This window comes from Loxodonta africana, chromosome 13 (genome assembly GCF_030014295.1).
Source record: "Loxodonta africana isolate mLoxAfr1 chromosome 13, mLoxAfr1.hap2, whole genome shotgun sequence".
In the NCBI taxonomy this organism is placed as follows: Eukaryota; Metazoa; Chordata; class Mammalia; order Proboscidea; family Elephantidae; genus Loxodonta; species Loxodonta africana.
In genome coordinates this window covers 66,597,364-66,621,687 of record NC_087354.1, presented here as the reverse complement: position 1 = coordinate 66,621,687, position 24,324 = coordinate 66,597,364, and the positions used below count along the sequence as shown (strand labels likewise).

Here is a 24,324-nt window from a genome sequence, read left to right as displayed (position 1 = left end):
AACTTTCTAAACATGATATTGATGACACATAAAAGTTAAGAACCAAAGTTTAAGAGGAAACAAACAATGGCTAGCTTGCCACTGTTTCCTTAAAAAAAATTTTTTTTTTCAGAGATTAATTTTCCAAATCTGGAGAAATTGGGGGGATGGAGGCGGGAGACAGGTCAAGCTCTCAAAAGCCTATTTACACTGGGCCTGCCTCTGAAGCATGAGCACTAACAATCCATCTTTCAGTCTCTCAGCAGTGACTTAAGTGACAAGCCAGCAAGGGATTCTACGTGGTCTCTCAACAGAGTATTCAGAAGGAATCTTAAGAATCAAAGAGATAAGGAATGACGATGCAGACTTCAATTTCCATTCAGCTCACCATTTAGTACTTGGAGCACTGATGGCGTAGTGGTTAAGGGCTCAGCGGCTAACCAAAACGTTGGCAGTTCAAACTCATCAGCTGCTCCGTGAAAAGTCTATGGGGCAGTTCTACTCTGTCCTACATGGCCACCGTAAGTTGGAATCAACTCAATGGCAATGGGTTTTTAGTACTTGTAAGTTCGTTGTAAACTACAACACTTCAGCCAAATAATTCCAAAAGTAGCATCTTGAGAAAAAGGAAGCAAGAAATTTATTGGTGTCACAATTCCATGAGTACCTAAGGATATAACTGTTTCTATGCTGACTCGACGGCAGTGGTTTTTTGGATTTATGCTGTTCAATATATCGTCGCTGTATGAAAATTCTTAAGGACATGAACTCTTTCTTGTTTGTTCTGCATACACACGTCCTTCATCAGGACAAATTTACACTGCTTATGGGGCAACTGGTTAATTTTTCTTAGTCACAGAGACTCCCAAAATAGCTTTCAGTTCTATTTTGTGTCATTCATCAGATGACTGATTACTCATTTAGAAGCAGAATCAACGCACTGAAAAGTCTTCTTACTCTCTCCAACTTCAACGAACAAACTTGGCCTCTTTCTATGTCTCCTTGCCATTCCCTCTAAAAGTCACACCACATTGCTTAATCCCACCGAATCCCCATTCTCAAACTCAGGTTTATGATGGAAACTCAGTGCATGGCAACCTTTGCAGATATCCAGGGACTAACGAAAACGACCTCACCATTGTAAAGTCCATCCATGTTCACCTCAATTCAAAAAACGTGCAGGGTCATCTGGTCTGCAAGTGTTCTCTACTCGGACACAGGAAAAGCTGGAGACCAGAGGCATTTTAAAGTTAATTTTATTGGCTACAAGAGGAAAAAGTCTTCAGTAGTTGCCTCATAAAAGGTGGGTGGAGGGGGGGATGGACAACTATTCTCTTTGAGTCACTTCTTCCTAGAATAGCAATTTTACAGACTGCAAGGAATGAGAAATGCAGTAAATTTCCCAGCGGCCACTTATGAGTTGTTCAACCTTAACAAATGAAGTAAACTGCTTTTAACTGAACTATTACCTTAAGCAATCACCATGTTTTTTTTACAAACATTGTTTCACTGACTCTTCACTGCAATCCTTTGAAGTATGTATCATTATTATTAATAAATGTGAGGCTAGAGGTCAAGTAATTTTCTCCAGACTATATCTAGTTACATGGTAGATCCACCTTCGAATGCAGTACTGATAAAGTCCATTAATCAGGGGAAAAAAAAAATTCAAATGAAAAGTTCACAGCTGAAAATGGAACGGGCTACAAGAGGAAGTAACTATCCCTTTTATTTAAAAATCCTGCTGGATCTCATGTTTTGGAACATACTTCTCTTCGCCACTGACCTCACAGGTGCTGTTTGTGACAGCAAACACGCACATCTGCGAGGGTGAGGTGACATACACACAGGCGGGGCCGCCCAAACCTTCTCACTATATTTAGATCCTTCAGAGCAGCTTTTAATTGCATAATTTAATCAGGACCCTCTAGAAGGGAAACACATCCATATTCATCAACAGGCATCAAAGGAAACATCTTTACAAGTTATATCCTTTTACAAACCAACATATGGTCTCACGCCACTCTCCCAATTGTTGAACTCCTCCTCTGGGGAGAGCATGGAATTTTATTTCTTTTTATCACTTGAAAAAATCACTTCCCTCCTAATTCAGTAAAACTGGGTGGAGGTCACTTCCTCCACAGGTGAGAGAAATAAAACTTGTTGATTTGTCATTGTCAGGAATTTTAAAGTTAACCATTTATTTTAAGTATTCTCAAAATGGAAACACCAAACCCAGAATGAGAAATCAGGGCACATTCTCTAGACTTTCAAATAAAACCTCTAGTTTTTTTTTTGTCATTTTAAGACATTTTATGGTAGAGAACAAGAGCCCTTAACTCGACATGAAAGATGTAGGTTTGAACTGCAGCCACTTACTCGCTGTACTTTGAATAAAGCCACCTCTCTGAGCCTCCATCTGCTTTCCCATAAAAGTTTGATACCACCAACTACAGACTGGGTTTTTATGAGGATTAAATACGAAAATGTAAAACTGATCTGAAAACTGTACCATGCTAAGGAACATGAAGTATGCTATTAATAAAGCAGTACAAGTAAAAAAATAATAATTTTAATGCTTTATTAAAAAAAAAAATGCTTTATTGGCCCCCCCAAAAATTTACCTTCCAGTTTCCGTCTTTTTGGTGAAGTTCTAACTTTATATCAATAAAAAAGAAGCCAACAACTGCTACAGTCATTCAAGTCATTCAACAAACACCTACTATGTGTCAGACACTATTCTAAGCACTGGGGATATGGCACTGAACAAAATAAAGTTAAAAAACAAAAATAAAAAAATTCCTTTCTGTGGCCTACATTCTAGTGGTCAGGGAAAGCCATGCTGACAAGGTGATATTCAAGTAGCACTCTGAAAAGGTGAGGGACTGAGCCACGTGGCTATCTGGAGGAAGTGCATTCCGGGCTGAGGGAACAGCAAGTGCAATAGCTATGAGGCAGGAATGCACCTGGAATGTTCAAGGAACTGCTGGGAGTCCAGTGTGGCTGGAATGGACGGAGTCGGGGGAGATGAGGTCAGAGCAGTGACAGGGCAGACATACAGAGACTTTACTTGTAGGGACTTCAGCTTTTACTCCAAATTGAGATGAGAATCACTGGGCGATCTGAGCAGCAAGGAGCCTGACTTTTTACAGTTTAACAGGATTACTGTGGCTTGCTGGGTTGAGAACACAGGGAAAGGGTACAAGGATGGAAGCAGTGAGGAGGGAGAACATTTAGGAAGCTATGGCAATTGCTGAGGCAAGAAGTGATAAAGGTTTGGCCCAGGGTGGCAGAAATGGTCAGATTCTGGATATATCCCGAAGGTATACCCATGAACCAATGCTGTAAAATTTTATTGCCCATGTACGTAAAGAAAATAATTAACTAGTCATAAAGTTGGAGAGACCTGTTTCGTTTTTGAAAGGGCAAAATCCCGTATTATGGGACTGTGGGACTGAGTATTTGAGGTGGGGGTGGGGTCAAAGACAAGGTCATTGGGAGAAAAATGGTCTGTGAATTATGACAGCAGAAGCACAGAGGGAGCAATGACTAGGAGCTAGAAGCTAAAATCTTCTGGGAATCAAAGAACAATGGGAGATGAAGCAGCAAACAACTAACACAAAAGGACAGTGGGTGGCACAACCTGATGTCATGATATTCAGGGCTGGGCGTTTTTATGGAGGATGCCGGAAGAATGGTCTGGAGGAGGAAAAGGACCCCTCTCCCACCCCAGACTCTGTGGTATCAGGGTTATAAGGGAGAAAAGGGCCACCACTTCAGAAGCTGCAAGGGAGGCAGCATTCTCAGGTGAGTACACACAAAGATGTATGTTCAAAGAAAATCACGTTGTAAACAACCTAAATGTCTAACAACAGTGGACTGATGAAATAAATTATGATACATTTGACACTGATGTTAAAAAGAAAACAGACTTTCATGCACTGACATGGAAAGAAAACATACCATAATTGTTCAGGTAAAAAAAAGTTGTAGAACAATACATATAGTATGATCCCTTTTTAAAACCAAACAAAAGCTGCATATGTGTATGTGTGTGTGATATGCATATATAAAGAGAAAGAGTCTCTCATTGATACAAATGGTTAATGCACTTGGCTACTAATTGAAAGACTGGAAGTTCAAGCCCATTTAGAGGCACCTCAAAAGCAAGGTCTGACAATCTACTTCCAAAAAATCAGCCATTGAAAACCCTGTAGAGCACAGTTCTACTCTGACATATGTAGAGTACCATGAGTTAAAATCAACTAGACAGCAACTAAAATATACTTAAGAACAATTATATGAATTTTGATAGTTGCTATAATAAATCATACAGTTACTTTGATTCATTTCAAAACCAAAATGAACTCAATCTTGTTGTTGATGTGTGCCACTAAAAACCCTACAGAGCACAGTTCTACTCTGACTCACGTGGGGTTGCCATGAGTTGGAATTGACTCGATGCAAACTGAAAAGGTGTGTGTGTGTGTGTGTGTGTGTGTGTGTGTATGTGCGCGCCCCCACATTACTGAAGGTCCTGAAGGATATAAACAAAACTGAACAGTGGTTACCTTTTGGGAGTGAGCTGGGAAGCAGGTGAGTCCAGCAAGGGGTAATTGGTTACTTTTAACCAATTGCTGTTTTCAATTTTAAAGCTCTAATAATAAAAAACTAAACACTGAAAGTAAGAGATTTATTTTGCATGACTCCAGAAGGAAAACATATGACCAAGAGGCAGCAAGATTTATCACTTTATAAAGGAAAAAAAACTGAAAATGTTTCTGCAGAGAATAGAATATCATTGAACTGGAATGCTACAGAGAAATTTATTCATGTGTACAGGGTTAGAATACATGATCTAATTCTGAGTGAACATGATATAGATAGGAATGCAGTTTTTATTAACCAATTCATCCACAATATCAAAAAATTCAATTAAAAAAAATGGCATATAACAAAAAATTTCCTTCTATTCCAATTAATAATTCAAATATTCTTCAAATGTCTCAATGCATGAATTCTGTAGCAAAAAAATGTTTTGTATTACTCTAATATCTTTTAGAGCAACTTTGTCCTGTCCCTTTTTCCAGGTATGTAAATGCTATTTGGAAAGAGTAAAGTAGCTTCCACAAATCAGAGTTTACATACCCACTGAAACAAACACTGAGATCTGCCAGGTTCCACTCTCCTCCACATGCCGATCAATGACAGTCTGTTTTCAATCGGCCAAAAACTGGACTAGACTTACAGCCCTTCACCTGGCCACCTCAGAGGAGAAATGGAACAAACAGCAGCAGGCTTCTTCCAGAACAGTGGGAGATCCTTCCACATAAGAGCTAAAAGAAGCAAACACAAAGTCTCTCACTGGCTTAAAGAACTACTGCTTTAGATATAAACAAGCATCACCTATGTCATCAGGTGTGACCTGTACCCTAAGTCCCGACCTTTCTGCCTCAGAGCACTTTTTAAACTGTACTTCAGATGAAGGGTTACAGAGCAAATTAGTTTCTCATTAAACAATTAACACACATTGTTTTGTGACTTTGGCTGCCAACGCCACAACACATCAACCTCTCCACTTCTCGACCTTGGGTTCCCTATTACCAGCCTTCCTGTCCCCTCCTGCCTTCCCATCCTTGCCCCTGAGCCGGTGTGCCCATTTAGTCTCGTCTTGTTTGATGGGCCTGTCTAATCTTTGGCTGAAAGGTGAACCTCAAGAGCAACTTCAGAATTGAGTTACATGGGTGTCCAGGGGTCAGATCACTTTTTCATTCCTATTGTTAACCTCTCCACCCACTGCCATTGAGTCGATTCTGACTCATAACTGCCCCATAGGGCTTTCAAGGCTGTAATCTAAAAAGGTTAAAAAGATTATAAAGCAGATGTTCTCGTGTGGAGCATCTGATGCATTTGAACCTCCGACCTTTCAGGTAGCAGCTGAGCGCTTTACCACTGCGCCACCAGGGCTCCTCTTTTTTTAAGTTGTGCTTTAAGTGAAAGTTTACAAATCATGTCAGTCTCTCGTGCAAAAGTTTATATACACCTTGCTACGTACTCCTAGCTGCTCTTCCCCTATGAGACAGCACACTCCTCCTCTCCACCCTGTATTCCCCATGTCCATTCAGCCAGTTCCTGTCCCCCTCTGCCTTCTCATCTCCCTTCCAGACAGGAGCTAACCAGGGCTCCTTTCAACCTCCCCACAGTAACTTATTTACCAGCCAGAAGGGAAAAACCTAAAGTGTCCTTGGAAGGTTTCAGAATCCAAGTTCTCCTTCACATGTCCAACTACTGAGAGCTTTATTGCCATTCATTCACTACCTAATTGAACAAATTGTTTACGTGCTCACCACCAACATAAAGGTGCTATAGAAGGAAAATGAGGACGACACAGTTCCTACTACTGCCAAGCTTACAAAGGTGTCTGTGGGGCGGGGGGGGGGGAATCATTCTAAAGTGGGCTGTGATAAGTCACACAACAACACGTGCAGGCTGTTTATCTAAAGAGGAAAAACACACGCAGGGAGAGTGGCCAACGATGTGTGCCATATTCCTTGCGATGCATCCCGAGTTTTGTGTTAGTTTCTTTGGAATGGGAATCTAAATGGAGTTCAACTGGCTGTCAGTCATATCAGAGGGTGTGAACAATGGAATGAATAATAAAAACAGCCATAATAAAAACTGTTGGAAACCCTGGTGGCCCAGTGGTTAAGAGCTATGGCTGCTAACCAAAAGGTCGGCAGTTCGAATCCACCAGGTGCTCCTTGGAAACCCTATGAGGTAGTTTTACCCTGTCCTATAGGGTCGCTATAAGTCCGAATAGACTCAATAGCAACGGATATGCTGCTTTAACAAAAAAGGCATTTAACTCTTTATTATATCTTGCTTAGGCTAATAATAAAGCTATTCTATACCCTAGGAACATAGTAAATTCTAAAGAGATGCCTGTTCGAAATTCAAAAATTGCTGTAGAAAATCAAAAGTGCACGACAATGAACTAGAATAGCTGTATTAAAATTGCAAAAAGTAAACAAACACTTTTTATCATATAGGTCACTCTATCCTCCTCTCAAAACCCAGACTATAGGCAAGAGACAGCCCTTCCAGAACATGTGAAACATCGCAGCCTGAGAACTCAATACACTCCTGTCACCTTCACCACCAATTTCAAAGGGAGCGTTGTCACTCAGGGAGTTCTACAGGAAACTCCACGTAAAAGAGGGGTCTCCCATCAATTTTCAACATGGCTCAAGTATTCAGTATAGTAAATCCAGGGCTTTCAATCACTTATTTTTGGTTCAGCCCCAGGTATACTGAATCAGGATCTACATTTTAACAAGATCCTCAAGTGATTCTAAGAATCTTGTTAAAGTGTAGCTTCTGATTCAGTATATCTGGGGTCGAAATGAATATAACTAGTTCGAAGTCCTGAACATATCATTCTCATATCAACATCATCATCATCATCGTAGCAATGCAGCATCAAGAGGCGCACATATTAACTCTCTCAATCCTTACAAGAATCCTATAACGTAAGTACTATTTTCAGATGATGAAACCGAGGCACAGAAAGGTCACCTAACTTGCCAAGGTCACCCCTAGACAATTCTGCTTCTCCTGAACTACCTCCTTCCTTGTCTGGCACAGAAGGCAGAAGACTGACAAACGAGCACTTGCTTACAGTTTTATTTTAATCCCTCCAATGCCTTCCCTTCTCAATTTTTTTTTTTCATTTTCCTTCTTGATAGCACCCCACTTTCCTAGAATATGGAGAAAACCAAAAGTTTGATCAGGGTAGCAACAACAAAAGCAAACTAAATTTAATTCAAACGGTTCAGAATAAGGATAAGAAGACACAAACCATAATTCAACAAGACATAAGGAGATGAGCACTGTTACGAGACTTCACACAACTGCCTGTGCACGCCTTCATCTCTTAATATTCTCTTCTAATCAGTCTGTGGAACATTAAACTTCTGTTAAGAAATTTGTTTCCTTTACATTTCCACTGGTTATTTTTAAGGTCCTTCACCAAAAACATAAATGAAAATTGAACAAAAGATTAAGGGTTCATTTTTTTCTTGAAACGAAGAAAATTTAACTAAAGGACTCTTTCAGTAATATTTAAATACAGGTAAAGTTTTAAAATATTCATGTTAGTGACTAACACACAGCTAGAAGTCACAATGCTTTCTACAGAGTGGTTTTTCTTTAATGGCAAAAAACAGCACTCAACTCTGGAGAGTCTGGATGAGGGGAGGAGTAGAGGAGATAAAGCAAACCGTGTACTGGTGTGGCAGAAACATCGGTCAGTGACATCACCACTTCGGGTGGTGCAACAGTTAAGCTGTCGACTGCTGCTCAGCAGAGAAAAGACCTGGTGATCTGCTCCCATCAAGATTAAACCAAAACCAAAACCAGTGCCGTCGAGTCAATTCCGACTCATAGTGACCCTATAGGTTACGCCCTAGGAAGAACCCTATGGAGCAGTTCTACCTGACACATAGGGTCGCTATGAGTCGGAATCCACTTGAGAGCACACAACAACAACAAACCTGTCCCCTAAGTCCCTTTCTTATCCTCTATTCCCAGGTTTATCAACCTCACTATTGTTGACATTTTAGGCCAGATAATTTTGTGTGTGTGTGTGTAGGGGGGTGCCTCTCCTGCGCACTGTAGCATGTTTAGCAGCATCCCTGGTCTCTACCCACTAGATGCTAGTAGCAACCAACCACCCCAAGTTATGAAAGCCAAAAAAGTCTCCAGACATTCTCAAATGAACCACTGATCTGTTCTACTCAACTTCCTCCCCTTTTTCTCTCTGTCTTCTAAGTGCCTCAAACTCAACATCTTTACTTAGGTCGACTTTAAATTCTATAACTAAACAACTGCTACTCCCTTTAAGCAAGGGAAAGGGAGAAATAGCAAACACATACACCTTTTACTCCTATCTCTATTTGTCTCCAAGAAAAAAAATCGGAGTAGCAAAACAGTCAGTCCTCAAAATTAACTGGTATGTCTTGAAAATCTACAACAGGCATCACAGTGCCAAGTGCTGCTGCGTATAAAAGACACCATACACCACAATGAACTTACAACATACCATAGGTCATATTTCCCAACATGTTTTTAAAAACATCAAAATAAAAAAAATCATTCATCAAGTACCTACTGTATGTCAGGCCAACAGTTTTGAATCCTGTTGTACATTCGACTTACTATGGCACTTTTTTAAAAGCTCCAGGCCACAACTATTGAATAGGATCCCCTAGGGGCAGGGCCCAGGCCTCTTTGTGGTGGTTGTCATTCATGTGATTCTGATGTGCAAAAAGAGTGTGAGAACCACCATGCTAGGCACTGAGGACACAGAGATCTTAAGACACTGTTCATACCTCAAGTAACTCTGTACGAATAAAGAGTTAACAACTACAATAAACGCTATTAAACAGAAGCTAGTCAAGCATGCCTGTATTGTTCCTCAAAGTTCTAAGATCCTCAGTGAAAGTCCTACATTTACGACTCTTTAGTTAAGAGCCCGGCTGCTAAAATCAGCAGTTCAAAACTACCAGCCGCTCCTTGGAAATTCCATGGGACAATTTTGACACTATGAGTCGGAATCAACTCCACGACAATGGGATTTTTTATTCTGACTTTATCAAGCTGTATGAGACATACTATTAATATAATTACAAACACAGACACTCAAAAACTTGCTGAAAGAATGAACTAAAACAGAACAGGCAGGAAGCAACCGCTCTACTAATCAGATCATACCTCTTTCCCACTCCCTTGATTTTAAAAAACCGTCTCAATTATAAATGTCTTCAAACTAAGATTCTTAGTAAAAATGGCTTGTGACCTAGCCTTTATATTACTACAGTCTGTCCTAAGGAACCCTGGTGGCGCAGTGGTCAAGTGCTCAGCTGCTAACCAGCAGCTCCAAACCCGCCAGCTGCTCGGTGGGAGAAAGATGTGGCAGTCTGCCTTCTTAAAGATTTACAGCCTTGGAAACCCTATGAGGCGGTTCTATTCTGTCCTTACCAGTGAGATTGCTTTTTCAAGGCAAAACTGACCCATTTCTCTATCCATCCAACACATGCTGGATACACAGTAGGAATACGTGAAATACTTGCTGAATTGACTCACGAAAAGCAGAACACCCTTTTTCAAGGAGGTTTCCTGGAATACAGATTGACTTCTCGGCTATATCATTTGACAAGACAAAACTCCTCAGTGTTTAAATGCAAATAAATGCTATAAACACAGTTTTTTTTGTACCAATCACTTAAATGATAATCACGTTAGTTTTGTTTACAGTTAACAAACATTGCAAACCAATCAAACATTCCCACAAGCTTAACAAGCTAAGCTTGAGTCCTGAGTACATAAACATGAACGCAGGGAAAATAAAGAGGTTGTTATTAATTATGCCAGATTGCAAAGCCAGCGATGGGCAAAAAGCAAAACAGGAAGCTAACAGATGAGATGGCAAGCGACATACAAATCAGCTTTCAAGAGCTTTAATACGAAATAAAGGTCTCATTTCTAAAGCAAAATTCACTGCATCGTTAATGTTCCCTTTCATGAAAAGCTATTGTCTTTGATAATTAAGACGGATTTTCTCATCATTCACCATTCCTCCAAGCTTGGTTTATAAAGTTTGAGAAACAGGCCTGACCAATGCACAGCTTGTTCAGGGCTCTCCTCTCCGTCAATCATCATTCAGGAAGGACTTAAACATGGGTAGGGGATGGTAAAAGGACAAGTGGTGAGCCTGCAGCTGAGATTTAAAAGTATTATTTTGTTTTTTGCTAACTTTAAAATATCTGCATACCATTTAAAAGCAAGGACATGACAAGTCAGAAGATGCTGACAAATTCTGACTTTGTCTAGTGGCTAGAAAGACCCACTTAATGCTGAAGTAGGACCGAACGTAATTCAGTTAGATAAGGATGCTGCACGTGAGTCCCCTAACGGTCACCACATGAAAGCCTTTTTCAACCTATGGCGATTAACTGTTATCCGTAAGAGAAAACCTGGGAGATTAAATACTGAGCCCTTTTTTTTTTCCCACTATATAAGAAGTTTTACTACGTGGGAAAACTTTTCTCACTTTATTTTATACCTCATAAACTATTCCATCTCAATAATCGAAACCATATTCTAAGACCATCACTGTATGTCCCATGACTAAGCTGTTGCTACCTGCTGTCGAGTGGGCTCCAACTCATGGCAACCTTAGGTAAACCAGAACCAAACGTTGCCCAGTCTGAACCGTCTTCGTGATTGTTGGTATATTTGAGTTCGCTGTCGTAGCCATCAGGAAAAAAGTTAATACCACTATAAAATCTAATACTGTAACTCAGGTAGGAGAGAGAGAGGCCCACTTTAACGTGCTCTATGGTGGCAACTGGTTAAGAGCTATGGCTGCTAATCAAAAGGTCGGCAGTTCGAATCCACCAGGTGCTCCTTGGAAGCCGTATGGTGCAGTTCTACTCTGTCCTATAGGGTCACTATGAGTTGGAATCAATTCGACGGCAACGGGATTCATTTTTTTTTTTTTGGTATGACACATTGGGTGTCTTCAAGGTTCATCAATCATGGCCACTTGGTTGAGAACCTGTGCACAATCAATAGCCCAGAAAGGACTACGAATAACTCACATTCTAATACGAAGACTTCTAGTCCAAAATTTTATCACAGAGGGTAGTAGAGCAATGTCAAGCAAATACGATAGAGAAGGCTGTCTCTTGTAACTTCAGCTTATATATCTTATACCTCCTTCTAACTCCAGCTTCTCTTATGCAGCTGGGAAGTTTTTACTTCCCTTCTTTCAATGAGAAAAGCCCAGTTTCCCCAGACTGACTCTGGTCCACAGAGTATCAAAACCAAGTAAATGGGAAGACCAACACACCCACTCCAGTGAAGACTCTGATATAGGACACAGCATCTCACAGAGCTTAGGGCCACACTGCCTACAAACCAGGTATCCCAAAACACAAAGTAACTCAAGGCTATAAACTTTAGCAACTCTCAACCAATTAGAATAGACTCAATTAATAGAAACACAAAAGAACTCTTACAGAAAAAATTCTATTGATTATATTTTACTTTTAAGCAAGTCAAAGCTGTCCAAGAATGCTTTCCCACAATTTCAGTAAACACTAAAAGTAATCACTGCCATTTTAAAGACAAGGATTATCCTTCCTCTCTCTTCACCGCAAGTATCAGAACAGAAATTAAAGTATTTATTAAAATATTCTAAAGGAATGAGCTCCTTCCCTTTCCCCAGTTGCTGTCACTATCTGTCTTTACAAGGTGACAAGGCTGCTCTGAACTTCTACCGGCGCTCCAGAATTCCCATTTTCATGGCACTTTACTAAACAGGCCAACTCTTTAAAACCACCAACTATGATGAAATGATGAAATAACATGAACTATAGCCAAACTGGCATTTCATTATTAATTCAGATACAACAACCCAAAGAGTCTTCACGTCACATTTCTCAGTGGTGAACGGGCTGTCCAGTAACTGGTGATTATTTTCAGCCTGCACCAGCAGAGAGAGCAAAGAGCAGGAAGAAACTATTTCCCTCAAATGTGAAAGGCTTACTGAGAATTAGTTACCTCTTCCTGACAGCTAAGTGGTTAGCACACATATGTCCTTATACACACTTCCTCAATCTTATATGGGTCACATATGCGTTTATTGGATATTTTTATTACACAAATAACTCATACACAGAAGTCAACCAAATACTGACAGCTTATAACTGAACAGGATTAAAAAAAAAAAAAGACAATCTATAATTCCACTAGCTAGAGATATTACAGAATCTTCCTAAGTGTAACACATATGCATAAATTTATATGTACCAATTCACACCTAAACACACACATAAACAGTTTAGAAAGACTGTTGTTATAGCAACTCTATGTATAAAAGAACGAAATACTGCCCATTCCTGAGCCATCCTCACAATCACTGCTTTGTTTGAGCCCACTGTCGTAGCCACTGTGTGGTATTTCTGAGTGCCTTCCCATCTGTTTTTTTTCCAATCTGAGGGGCTCGTCTTGCGGCAGTGCATCAGACAATGTTCTGCAGCTGTTCATGAGGTTTTCACTGGCCAATTTTTTCAAAAGTAGACAGCCAGGTCCTTCTTCTAGTCTATCTTAGTCTGGAAGCTCTGCTGAAGCCTGTCTACCATGTGTGACCCTGCTGGTATTTGCTATATCAGTGGCATAATTTCCAGCATCGTAGCAACATGCAAGCACTGCAATATGACAAACTGATGAGTGGTGGTTAGAAAGACAGACCCATTAATAAAATGAGATTATACTAGTTGCTATTCTATACTATAGCTTTTCTTAAAAAAAATACACACACACAGCCATAAATGGATCCATGCTATCATTTTAAATATGATTACATGGTATTCTGTACGTTGGACACACACTATTGACAGCTTTTTGAAAGTATAAAAACACTTTCATAAAATCCTTGTTCATACATCCCTGAAATCTTGCCAGATAATTTCCTTAAAATAAATTCCTGTAAGTGGAATTATAGGTCCAAAGAGAGGCACATTTTAGACTTTTGTGATACCTACTGGCAAACTATATGTCCAGAAAAGTTATACAAGAATATTTTTCCACCAGCAGTATTAAAAAAAAAAAAAAAAAACCATTGCTGTCGAGTCGATTCCGACTCATAGCGACTCTATAGGACAGAGTAGAATTACCCCATACAGATTCCAAGGAGTGCCTGGTAGATTCGAACTGCTGACCTTTTTGATTAGCAGCCACAGCTCTTAACCACTACGCTACCATGGTTTCCACCAGCAGTATACAAGTGTTCAATTTCCAAGCCCTTACTAATCAATTATTGTGTTATCATCTTAAATTTTAATCTGATAGGTTAAAAAAAAAGTTATCAACCTTAATTTGCATTTCTGGATTACTAATGAAACAGAACATTTTATGTTTATTAGTAGTTTGCATTTCATTTGTTTGTTAATTGCTTCTTCAGGTCCTTCACCAATTCTTCTATGGGGTGGTATTCCTTATTGTTTCTTACAAAGAACAATAACTTGTTACAAATGTGTTATGTCTTTCATGTTGTGTCTGTGACTGTGTGCTACATAACACAAATGCTCTGGGTCAAACCTATGAAATTTTCTTTTATGATCCTGGTCTTTGGAGTCTTGTGAAGAAAAGCTCTGTAAACTGGCTGTTAACAACCCCCCATATCTTGAAACGGCTTAACTCAATCTCTCCCTTTCTTTCCAGCACTATGCCAAGAGCCTACGCCAGAATCTTTCTGCACTAGCACATGCTGCTTTAATGATAAAGAATTTTTTAAAACACTAATGAATGTTATAAGAAAAATCGGAGAATAAATTTAGAATACTTATTTTTAAAAGCTTTTGGCAATTCAAATAACTTCTTTAAATCATTAAAGGGCATACTTTGACTCTTAGTTCAATTACTATACTTTTCTTAAAAATCCTTATCTAGAATTGTCAGGGAAATGCTCTATCTACAAATTCCCAAACTTGGTATTTTACAATTTCATTACCAGTATTCCCATTGATTAACTCTTCTCAATTCATTTAGTCCATTAGGCTCCTTGTAACCTGTGACTCCTTATCTAAATTGGATTCCATATTGCCCTCATTAACATTTATTCTCTAAAATCACACTGATTTTTATAAATAGCTAACCATTTTTGAATGTTTATTATGTGCCAGGTCCTATGCTAAACCGTTTATATATTCCACACTTCATGAATTATAAAATGTACTCCCCCACCACCACCCCATTTAACATCTCTGAAATCAGGAAGTTTTACAATCGTTTGTGTCCTGTTTGAGTTTTTTTCCTCAGTAGTACGTGAAATAATGTCTCACAATTAGAGCATCCTAGATTAGACGAAACATGGACGTATAATTCACTTTATCCTAATATCAATCCTGAGGCTGATACTATAATCTGTTTTTCAGATGAGGAAAAGTGAGGTCCAAAGTTAACGGTAGCTTTCCCGAGGTTACAAAGGAAGTAAGTGTTGGAGCTCAGATGCAAACCCAGGCAGACTGACTCTAGAACCTCATCTCTTAACCAATTTGCTACTCCCAGGCCCAAATCACCTCTACCATCATTTCTCTCCAATCTTACTACCGGGCCACAAAATCAAACTAAGAGAGTAACAATTGCCTCTTCTACTATACATCCACATCACACTTCACCTCAGGCTTATTAATTCTTCTGAATTCTACATACACTCCCTGGCATACAGCCTACAATGGTTCTTCCAAATCTTCTGTTATTCTTACACTTCCAATACCATCTGCTGATTCTCCTCCCATCTCACCATCCCAATGAAGACATCTGCCTGCTGTATTACTGGGAAAATCAATGCAAGCTACCACGAGCTCTGTCACCTGCTTTCCACTCTACCTTGGACCCCATTCTTCTTTCTCAGACAATTCTATCTCCTTACCATGGTTAATATTTTGTCACCTGTGCCCCAGATCACTAACTCTGTCAACTTTAATTGGTCTCTCTTCATTAACTTCTTTCCCTCAACCTTGAAATCTGAAGAGGTCTCATCTATTCTGAAAGATAAGGGAGTATACAAGCCTATTTCTCATTTCTTTATACCTAGCTTCATTCCACAAAGGATTCAAAAGCTTTTCTTCATATTTGTTTTTATCTTCTACTTGATGGTAAACATCTAGCTACACCTTTCATACCCTGTGTCTTATTGCCACAGCAACTCACTTGATTACTCCGACTCTTTCTCTTTCACCCTGAACCATACGACATATCCCCTTCCCAACCTGTTTCTGGAATCTCTCTTCCTTTGGCTTCCTGGTTTTACCACTCCTACAATTTTTCTTTCAATTCATTCTCTTGTCTACTTCAAACCTGCTTCTCTCCCCTACCATTTCTATTGTGGGCTTTAATGGAAGGCTCAACCCACCAGCTCTTGGTTTCTCTCTTTATGATTCTTTCAGACTACCAATTCACTCTTAGAAGTTCAACCATCATTTCTAGTAGATGATTGCCAAAATTTTTATATAAAGCTCTGAGCCCTTCCCCAAGGCTTAGTTATATAGTTCCAACTTGCCGGTAGGATACATCTTAACTTCAACACACCAACTCTAATTTGTTATTTGCACAATCCTAATTCCTTCTACAATCAATTCTTTCCTAAAGTAACAACAGTATTAATTTTCCACCCAGGTTTGAAACTTGAGATAATTTCTGTCCTCTCTCTCTTTCCCATTACCCTACAGCCAAATAATCACCAAGTCTTCAGTTTCTCTATCCACAAAAAAAGTTATCTTCCCACTTCTACCTTTACCAGGAATTGACCATAAATTGAGGGCATTGGTGGTTCAGTGGTAGAATTCTCACCTTCCATGCAGGAGACCCAGGTTTGATTTTCAGCCAATGCAACCTCACGCATAGCCACCACCCGTCCATCAGTGGAGGCCTGCGTACTGCTATGATGCTGAACAGGTTTCAGTGGGGCTTCCAGACTAAGCAGACTAGAAAGAAAGGCCCGGCAATCTACTTCTGAAAATCAGCTAGGAAAAACCTGATGGATCACAAAAAAGTCTGATGCACAACCAGTCATGAGGATGGAGCAGGACCGGGAAGTGTTTCATTCCATTGTACATGGGGGTCATCATGAGCTGGGGGGCCGACTTGAGGCTAACAACCACCACATCATCACACAGATAACTCAACAGCTTTCTTACTAATCTCCTTGCATCCAGATTCTATCCCCTCCAATCCAAGCTGCACATTAAAACATTTTGGGTAACTCTCCAATTCTTCCTTATTCTGGCACTCTAAGGCCCTCAAGATTCTTACCACAACTTAATCTTTCTGAATATCTCCACCACCTCACCACGCTAGGACGCTTAGGAACAGTCACTCTGGTCAGGCAGAGCTGTTCGCTAGCCTCTACATTTCTGTTGCCTGATACAACAACTACATATCGCTATTTAAACATGACTTAATTAAAAATAAAAATGCACTTCCTCAGCTGCACTAGCCACATTTTAAGTGCTTAATAGCAGCTTGTGGCTATTGTATTGGACAGAGCAGATATAGAGCCTCTCCATCATTACAGAAACTTCTACTGGACAGTGCTGCCCAACACTCACGCCCACCTCCTCAGTTCCCCTGCCATTACTCTGCCTATCGCTCCTCTTTCCTTCTTCCCATCCAAACCACATGTCCTTCCAGCTCCAGCTCAAGTTTCTGCTCACTCCTTCCCCAAACTCTACATGCCACAGTGGTCCTCACGTGAGCTGTCTGTACAACTCACTCTGTACTACCTTGTGACAACTCTTACAAGGTTGCTGCATTTTTCATTTTTGCGTATCTTCTCACTAATTACTGAGTCACTTTGCTGTTGTTAGGTGCTATAGAGGTGGTTCCGACTCATAGCGACCCTATTTGCAACAGAACAAAACACTGCCCGGTCCTGTGCCCCCCTGTTGCTATGTTTGAAGCCTACTGTTCAGCTACTGGGTCAACTTAGTCACTTAGAAGTAATATTCATTGACTAAATGAAGCATATACTTATTATAATAAACCAAAACCAAACCCGCTGCCATCAAATCAATTCTGACTCCTGGTGACTCATGTGTTTCAGAGTAGAACTGTACAACACAGAGTTTGCACAGCTGTAACCTTTCGGAAGCAAATTGCTAGGCCTTTCTTCTGAGGTGCCTCTGGGTAGGTTCAAACCACCAACCTTTAAGTTAGTAACCCAGCACTAAACTGTTTGCACCACCCAGGGACTCCTGCTTATTGTAATTAAAAAAACCGGAGTTGAGTTGATTCTGACTCATAGCAACCTAAGAGATCAGGGGAGAACTGCTCCATAGGGTTTCCAAAGCTGTAAATCTTCACAGAAGCAGACTGCCACATCTTTTTCCCACGGAGAAGCTGGTGGATTAGAACCATCGACCTTTTGGTTAGCAGCTGAATGCTTAACCACTGTGCCACCAGGGCTCCTCGATTACTATAATACATCAAAATTATCAAATGAGGGCATATTTAATATCCATCACAAAGGCATGCTTTCTTTCACTCTAAATAAACAAAAGCTCTTGAGTTTAGCTAACTAACTAATGACAATGCTTAAAACTGAAAGAAAGAAGCTACAAAGATCTGAAATACTTCCACTTTGTATAAGCACATCACAAAGAAACCACAAAAGATGGGCAAGGAGAGCAAAATAAATGAATAGCTTGAGAAAACCAAACCAAACTCGTTGCCATGGAGTCAATTCCGACACATAGCGACCCTACAGGACAGAGTAGAACTGCCCCACAGTGTTTCCAAGAAGTGCCTGGTAGATTTGAACTGCCAACCTCTTGGTCAGCAGCTGCAGCTCTTAACCACTATGCCACCGGGGTTTCCTATATAAACAATCCCAGATCAGAAAAAAAAATATCTATAATACAGGAGCCCTAAAGTTAAGGGAAAAACTACAAATAAGGCATTAAAAAATCATGTTTATAAATATATTTTCTACTCAATAGACAGAAGACCGAGCCTGACACTGCCACTGCCACCGAGTAGATTCTGACTCATAGCAACCCTATAAGACAGAAGAGAACCGCCCCATAGAGTTTCCAAGAATTTCCTAGTGGATTTGAACTGCCCATCTTTTGATGAGCAGCCATAGCACTTAACCACTATGCCACCAGGGTTTCCAAGCATGACATACCCAGTGCCGTCGAGTCGATTCCGACTCATAGCGACCCTATAGGACAGAGTAGAACTGCTCCACAGTTTCCGAGGAGCGCCTGGCAGATTCGAACTGCTGACCCTTTGGTTAGCAGCCATAGCATTTAACCACTACACCACCATGACACAGGGAACATTTATTTACACCATGAGCTCAAAAGCATATGCGTACACAATTAACTTCTTTGTAGGTGTGCTTGTTTTTAATTCGGGCTTGTTATCTTAAAAAATGAGTTCAGAAATCAATTCACCATACCACAGACCCGGATTCTTAAAAGGAATAAGGCTCCTCATCAAAACACTAGGAACTGAGCAGAGAACAGATCTGGGAGAATCAGCAGGTAAGGACTCTCTCAAACCTTAAAGGGTTTGATGCTTATTTGCAAAAGCAAGTCTTCCCTAAAGTTTTTAAAATCTTCCCTAAAGATTTCAGTTTACTACAAAAATTGTTAAACTGTTCAGTCACTGCAGCTTCCAGTATCTTCCTGAAATTCTGATGTATTCACTGGAGTACGACTGTTTATGAATGTTTAGCTTTTCTTGTCTGAAAAAGAGCTTCCCTTATACAAATAAATGTCCTGCAGAACGTGCATGTCAGCCAGCCATAGCTGTAAATGTTACTTTTTTTGCCTATAGGACTAGTAGTGCATCTCTAAAGCTGACCCCATCTTAATAATACACACCAAAACAAAGATTTCATTTTAGATTTGAAGTAATTACATTCATGCTAGTTAGCTGCAGCTGCCCATTTTTTTCTTTTTTTTAAGGAAACTACTCCAGATACTTCAGGAGTTTTTGCTGCAAATCAGGTGATAGCGCACTAGATGAGACTGAATATTTGCACTACCAGATAACAGAAAAGGAACACGAACAGTCATGAGATTTCAGTCTGGGACAAACAGGAGGTACTCCTATTTGTTGTTATCAAAGTACACCCTGCTAATCTTGGCATCAGAAAGGAAAACCACATGTAGAAATACTATGACAGAGTATTTCATTAGCCTCTTATCTTACGACTTAGTGACAATTTTCTCCATCTTTTACATTAAATTATCCCTTTTTCTCCTCAGACCTTTCCAGCTCTCTTCCCAGGAACCTCTAGCTCCTTCCCTAATCTCCCAAACTTCAGCTTTCGGTTAGGAATGTGATTTGTTTTTAAGATTCAAAAGAGAGTTGTGTTTTGCTCTGTATATCAGAATTGCCTGCCTGAAGGGTGTATCTGCATTATGACTTACTTTGAATTTTGTACAATCTCGGCTCTCCCATTCTCTAGTAATGTCCCATTTATTAAACTGGACGCAAGGCTTTTCTTTTCTATCACTAGAAAGAAAAAAAATCAATACTAATCTGTAAAAAAACGAACCTCTCTCTGCAGGTGTCAGACTTGATTCCTACTCAGCTCAAACAGTGCTGGGTAGAAAAAGTCACCATCAAGCCAAAAATTTCTTCTTTCCTTCTCTTGCCAAATTATGCTGCTATGCTCAGACCAAAACCTCAGGAATATAGTGGAGTAGAAAAAAACCAAGAAATGAATTCCGTATTTAAACACAAAGAGACAGAGGCAGGTTCTAGCTTCCCTTCGTTCAATCACTGGAGGGATAACTTTGGGCAAGCTGGTTATCCTCTCCGGGCCTCAAATTTCTCATCTTAATGCGAACCAACTCATTAGAAAATCTCTAGAACACTAAATGTCTATATTCGCTGTAAAGGAAATCACAAATCTTTAATGTTTATGAAAGCACCCAACGAGGCAGTCCATGAATATAACTCACCTGACGTACCTGCGATCTGCGTATGTGCACACACAAGCTCAAGAGGGCACATAAGCATTTTTGGGCAAGAGAACAGGAGTGAGGAGAAGATATAGTGTCCATAGTTACATTAGATTCTTAAACAGCCCTGCCCGTCCCCCAAAAAAGTTGAAAACTACTGAATTGTAAGACATTACACAAAGTATAGACATTAAACATTTAAAAAAAAAATAATCTTTGGGAATTTACAATGAACTATTCTTATCTCAAGATGCAGTGTTTTAACAGCTCCCGCAAGACTAATTTTGAAGAGATAAACTGAACTACTAGTACTTTCCTCATCAGTACAATCAGCTTGTGATGTACAAGACAACAACAGGAGAAAGTGGCAGGAGTGATCCAGAAAAGAAGGTGATTCGACTAATTTGCCTTTGAAATGCACTACTTTTATGTCAGATCTATTCTTCCAACTATGTTCTGCTTAGAAAAGTGTTAACATTACTCCAGGAGAAGGCAGCCCAGAAAAGCACAACAGAGGACAAACCTGTCTGAAAGTACAAAAAATAAAAGCAAAGTCATGTCTATAGTGACATAGTAAAGCACAGCCGAACAATGACTATCTGGGTATTCTAGACTCAAATACAAAAAAAAAAAAAACAGTTAAGAGTGAGGCTCTGGAGTCAGACTGCCTTGCTCCTATCCCAGCTGAGATTATTAACCATGTTTATTTACTAGCTATGGAGCCTGGGACAATACACTAAATCACTCTGGCCTCAGTTTCTTCACCTGTGAAATGTGATTAACAATAGTACTTAGGGAAACTTTGAGGCTTAAATGAGATACTATGCACATTAAAACAATGCCTAGCACATGGTAAAGACCAAAAAAAAAGCTACCATTACTTCTCTTACCCAAAGCGCTAATCAAATAAGGATCCATGAGGCCGATGGTAAATAAGATCCGGAGAAAAGTCAACCTCATTTTATCCAGAAGCTTCAGCTGTCACTTCTAAACTGCTTATTTTTACAAAAGCAACTAACTAATAACAAAATTAGTTGATTTGTCTTTCTCTTTGATCCCACAAAATCATTAGTAGCGGTAACAAGCAAAGAAGCCACCGAAAAAGTAAAGGGAGCAGGAGGCAGAGGTCCCAGAGCAGCACTGTCCAGTAGAACCTTCTGGAGTGATGGATATGTTTTTATATATACGTTATCTGATAGGGCAGCCGCCAGCCACGTGTGGCTACGGAGCACTTTAAACGCAGCTACTGCTACTGAGAAAATAAATTTTTATCTAATACTAAATAATTTAAATTTAAACAGCCACACGTAGCTGCTGTTGTTGTTAGGGGCGTCAAAGACGGGTGGGACTCACAGCAACCCTGTGTACAACAGAACGAAACACCGCCTGGTCCTGCGCCATCCTCGTAATCGTTATGTTTGAGCCCGTTGTTACAGCCACTGTGTCAACCCACCTCCTTGAGGGTCTTCCTCTTTTTCATTGACCCTCTGCTTTACCAAGCATGATGTCCTCCTTCAAGGACTGATTCCTCCTGATAACATGTCCAAAGTATGTGAGACTAGTCTCGCCACCTCGCTTCTAAGGAAAATTCTGGCTGTACTTCTTCCAAGATAGACTTGTTTATTCTTCTGGCAGTCCACGGTACAGTCAATATTCTTCGCTAGTGGCTACCTTACTGTGCAACACAGTCATAGATGATCCACGAACTGAGTAAGGATTACCAAAAATTTAAGCAAAAACAGGAGTTTTCTTTTCCTGAATTGTTCGTATGTTCAATTCAAGTGTTTGGTTTCAGTGGAGTCCTAGTAATTATGACTAGTCAAAGAAATAACATGTCAGCTGATACATCGATACAGTGAGAACTCATGCTAATAAGATAAGAGATATGGGTTCTGCTGGTATTTTAGAAAGTCCCCGAGGCCAAGTTAAATTCCAGCTCACATGAAGCATGATTCAGTACACGGATCAGAGCTGCTGCGGTCCTGCCTTACCAGTACCCTCAAAGCATCTATTTCTCCACTACCAAACAGAAAGCTACTTATACTATGCTGACTGAACATCTCTGCATTTACTTTCAATTTTTTCAGAAATTCAGAGTTCCATAAGCCTCTCCCTCCTTCAGACACACTAGGGTTCTTGGCCATTTAGTCTTTTGCACTATAAACAAAACTCATGCACCACCCATATCTGAAGGATAACGCCAGACTCCTGCTTAGCTGCCCCCGTAATATGGTTTAATTATGATGACTGAACTAATAGGCTGACATCATAGACTTTTACAGGCTGACCCCAAGTCATCCTGATGTATCATTTTGCACCAGTTCAGTGCTGTAAATCAATTTAAGATCTCAAGCAGGTTGAAAAGGCTGGTAATGATGCTTTCTCTGCCGTCTCTTGAGACTCTACATTATACACAACTTACATTATTTATAAAGCTTCAGTGATGCCTCCATTAGCCTTGTAAGACTACACAAATGAGACCTTTTATACACACAACTTGGCCTTGATTAAGTAGGCTACTGCAGCTCAAATACACTCGTCTAATTAGAATCAAGTTTATTCTTTTCCCAGTCTACCAAATTATTAATTTTATCCGTGACCCAGAATTACTAGAAATTGCAATTACAAACTGAAATTTAGTTCGGAACTCATAAATATATTTAGGAAAATGTGCCTTACTTCCTTTTAATACTTCATCTGAACTTAGTAGAAAAAAAAAATTTTTTTTTACTTCAATTCTAAAAGGTGCAAGAGGCTGACACTGTTAATTCCTTAAAAACTGTCATTTCTCTAGAATGCAAAGGTCATCAGCTTTTCAAGAGTATAAAAGATACTGCAGAAGAAAAAACGTATTTGGTTACATACCTATGGTTGGAAGGGTCAAAACTAAATCAAGGACAAATCCCCACCCTTAGAAGAAACCTGATCCCGCCTGGATCCTCTAGAGGCTCCAACATCACCCATCTCCAGAAAACCATCTCGAACGACCCCGTTTACCGTTTCCTAAGAACTGCAGTATTACACAAATGGTATACCACCTCACAGAAATATCAAATAACTGCAAATGGGAAAGACAGAGGGAGGATAAACACTTTCATGAGAACAGCACAGTCAGGCCTTGCATCTACATCAGAATCATACAACACTGGTGCAAAAATATGTATGCCAATTTTGGGGCGGTGAACAGCCGTTCTGCCTCAGTTCTTTTTAAGTAGTGGTTCCTCCAATACGGCTCACCTACCTCCGATAAAATTTAGAGTGGTAATTATAAACAAGGCGAAAAATCAACACAGGCAGAGAACAGTTTTCTCACTGTGTTACTGAAGTGTGGGCATGTTATCCACGAGAGACGATCTGAGCGAGAGATGTTTTGAAATAAAGGCATTCTGTGATTTAGGTGCAAAGCGTTTCAGCCACAGAAGACACACAGCAATCATGCAACTTCTGTATCATTCCACATATTCAGAAACTTGAGATACAATGGCAATTAAAAAAAAAAAAACACGAGTGAAAAGAAAAAGGCCAGTTGTCACAGCACTCACGAAAACGCTGCTTTCCTCAGGAGATGGTTCTGAGACGGGCCTCAGTTTTCAGAAGGAAAGCGCCTTCCTGATTATCTTGCGCAGTGTATTTAAAAACTGCATGTACCTCCAAAGAAACAGGAGCCGCAGCTACTGGAGTTGTAAGATTCGCCAGGCATTTGTTCCTCTTCCCTTCCTAAGCACATGAAGGAAACGCTCTCTCTGGAAGCCTTCATATATACTCAGCAACTAGAAAAACAAGCCCACATCTGTCTCTCTCA

At 40.0% G+C, this 24,324-nt stretch overlaps 1 protein-coding gene across 2 annotated transcripts in view; it reads right to left on the bottom strand.

Annotated features, from left to right (window-relative positions):
- SMAD1 (SMAD family member 1) overlaps positions 1 to 24,324 on the bottom strand; it is a 90,596-nt gene that overhangs the window by 65,157 nt on the left and 1,115 nt on the right. The gene's annotated exons all lie outside the window — the stretch shown is intronic.